Genomic DNA, 2,972 nt, shown 5'->3' with positions numbered 1-2,972 from the left:
ACAGAAGGGTGCATTCAGACGGGGCGTTTCAGCCGGCATAAACTGTACCGTTTGGAACCGGTGCAGTTTATGCCGGCTGAAATACGATCACACTTACCTCCTGTCTGCGGAGCCCATCGCTGTATGCCCGTTCACATGCAGCGGGCGTCGGCGTGTTTTTTTTTTTTAACTCAGTTTGAACATGCGCATAGGCAGCCATCCACAGAATGGCAATCTTCACGCATGTGCAAAACACCCCGTCTTACATTTAAAGTTTAAAGGTAAGGGCTTACCTTTAAAGTTTAAAGACCAAACTGGCCTCCCTGAGGTCTCGGAGTCCTCCAAAACCTTGAACTAAGGACCTTTTATTTTTAAAAAAAAAACAAACGCCGGGGCGAAGCTTCGCCCAAGCGCATATTGCTGACCTAACAAAAAAAAATGGCGGTCGAAAATCGGAAGCAGCTCTACAATGTTGGAGAGCGATCAGACGGGGGTAAAGCGATTACAACCATTGCACTCAGGATACCACCACTTGGGGACCTAGTGGCAGAACACAATGGTGTAAAGCTCTTTGCAACGGTTAGGGACGAAAGGCAGATGTTCGCCGTGTGAACGCCGGTATGTACACCAATTCCAACCGGCACCTATACCGTTGCAAATGCCCTGTCTGAACGAACCCAGAGTGTTGGATTGGATGGGCCATTGGCCTGATCCAACATGGCGTCTCTTATGTTCTCATGGCCGTATTGGTAGCACTAGATGTTTGTTTGTTTGTTTACTTACTTCATTTGTACCCTGCCTTGCCTCCCAATGGGAACCGAAAAGTAGCTTATGTTGTTTTCCTCTCCCCTGTTTAATCCTCACAACAACCCTGGGAGGTGGGTGAGGCTGGGAGTGTGTGACTGGCCAGGAGTCGCCTGGCAAGCTTCCGTTGCAGGGTATTCGAACCTGCGTCTCCCAGATCCTGGGCTGGCATTCTAAGCACTATTCCACACTGGGCAGCACTGGTTTTGTATTGCCTATTTACGGCACCCAACCCTGTGCGGACTTTAGAAATACGGTGATTATGTTTATATAAACCAGGCTCTTTTTCACGCTGTAGGACAGCTCTGCCAGTAAAATGCAAGTCCAGACACTGGATTTGGGGTGGGCGAAAAGTGACACAGACCCCATCTTAAGAATTAGCTTTGGACAGGGGAGGCATGTGAGCAGAACACAGGCAGGCAGTGGCAGGGCCAGAGGAGGAGAATGCAGGGGAGGAGGAAGAAGAAGATTGGATTTATACCCTGCCCTTCACTACCTGAAGGAGTCTCTGAGCAGTTTACAATCTCCTTTCCCTTCCCTTCCCCACAACAGACACCCTATGAGGTAGGTGGGGCTGAGAGAACTCTCCCGAGGACTGTCCTTGAGAGAACAGCTCTGAGAGAACTTGTGACTGACCCAAGGTCTCACCAGCAGCTGCATGTAGAGGAGTGGGGGAATCAAACCCGGTTCTCCCAGATTAGAGTCCGCACTCTTAACCACTACACCAGACCGGCTCCCCATATGCCTCTGAAAACACTCCCTGACCCTTGCCTGTGAAATGCCTTGGACAACCATGGCAGTTTTCCCAAGCAAGCTAAGAAATGGCATACCTGTGGAACAGTTTCTCATGCAACCCATCAGAGGCTTACTGCGTTTTGCTGAGCATCCATCACCACCCCTTCTACTTAGCGTTGTCAGCTCTGGTTTAGGACATACCTGGAGATTTGGGGGGGGTGGAGCCTGAGGCCGGCAGGGTTTAGGGAGGAGAGAGGCTTCGATGGGGTACAATGCCATAACATCCACCTTCCAAAGCAGCCATTTTCTCCAGGGGAGCTGATCTCTGTCAGCTGGAAATCAGTTGTAATCACAGGAGATCTCCCGCCACCCCCTGGAGGTTGGCATCCCTACTTCCACTACTTTTTCTCAGCCTGTGTGGTTCAGTGGTCAGGGTTGCTGTTCTGAGAGGGGAAATGGAGGAGGAGATTTGATGTTGTGAGCCACTGTTGGGGAGAAAACTGTGGTTTAAATTTTTGCTGCTGTTAGCCATTCCGTTGTGTTCGACTCTTGGGCAATTCTACGGGCCAGCTCTCTCTCTCCACGTTTTCCGGTCTTGTTACTGTTTCTTTGGGTCGTTCAACGCTCAGGCTGGTGTCGACTTCTATGGTGTCTAGCTACTGTGTTCTTTGGCGGCCCGGTTTCCTTTTGCCGCTAACCAATCCAAGCATTTATACATAGTCATGTATGGCTGCGAGAGTTGGACTCTAAGGAAGGCCGAGCGCCGAAGAATAGATTCTTTTGAACTGTGGTGCTGGAGAAGACTCTTGAGAGGCCCTTGGACTGCAAGGAGATCAAATCAGTCAATCCTGAAAGAAACCAACCCTGCCTGTTCCCTGGAAGGCCAGATAATGAAACTGAAGCTCAAAGACTTTGGCCACCCAATGAGAAGGGAGCACTCACTGGAGAAGACCCTGATGCTGGGAAAGACTGAAGGTCAAAGAAGACGGGGACGGCAAAGGATGAGATGGTTAGACAGTGTCAAAGATGCAACGAACATGAAATTGAGCCAACTTCAGAGGACGGTGGAAGACAGGGCCTGGCGTGATCTGGTCCATGGGGTCGCGAAGAGTCGGACTCGACTGTGCGACTGAACAACAACAACAAATCCAAGCATAATTGCTTCCGCGTGACATGGCCGGAATAAGTCAGTCGCAGATTTGTGATTTTCCCTTCCGATGGCATGTCTGTTTTTATGCGCTCCAGTACTTGCTTGTTTGTCACCTTTGCTGTCCAAGGAATGCTCAGGAGTCTTCTCCAGCATCACAGCGCAAATGAGTCCAATTTCCCCCTGTCTTTCTTCTTTAAACAGTTAAATACATAAATATATTTACTTGTTCCCCCTATATTATCCTCTATTGATAGACAGCACGGGGTGGGGGGCATGTTGCATCGTTCCTCACTCACAGAGACGA

The 2,972-nt window shown here is 49.8% G+C and overlaps 1 protein-coding gene across 1 annotated transcript in view; it reads left to right on the top strand.

Annotated features, from left to right (window-relative positions):
- The window catches only part of LOC107124868 (tumor necrosis factor receptor superfamily member 11A-like), a gene marked incomplete at its 5' end in the record, with an annotated part of 29,595 nt that overhangs the window by 4,940 nt on the left and 21,683 nt on the right, over window positions 1–2,972 (top strand). The gene's annotated exons all lie outside the window — the stretch shown is intronic.

This window comes from Gekko japonicus, unplaced genomic scaffold, assembly GCF_001447785.1.
Source record: "Gekko japonicus isolate JY-2015 unplaced genomic scaffold, Gekko_japonicus_V1.1 scaffold5318, whole genome shotgun sequence".
Taxonomy (NCBI): domain Eukaryota; kingdom Metazoa; phylum Chordata; class Lepidosauria; order Squamata; family Gekkonidae; genus Gekko; species Gekko japonicus.
This window is presented reverse-complemented; position numbering and strand designations above follow the sequence as displayed.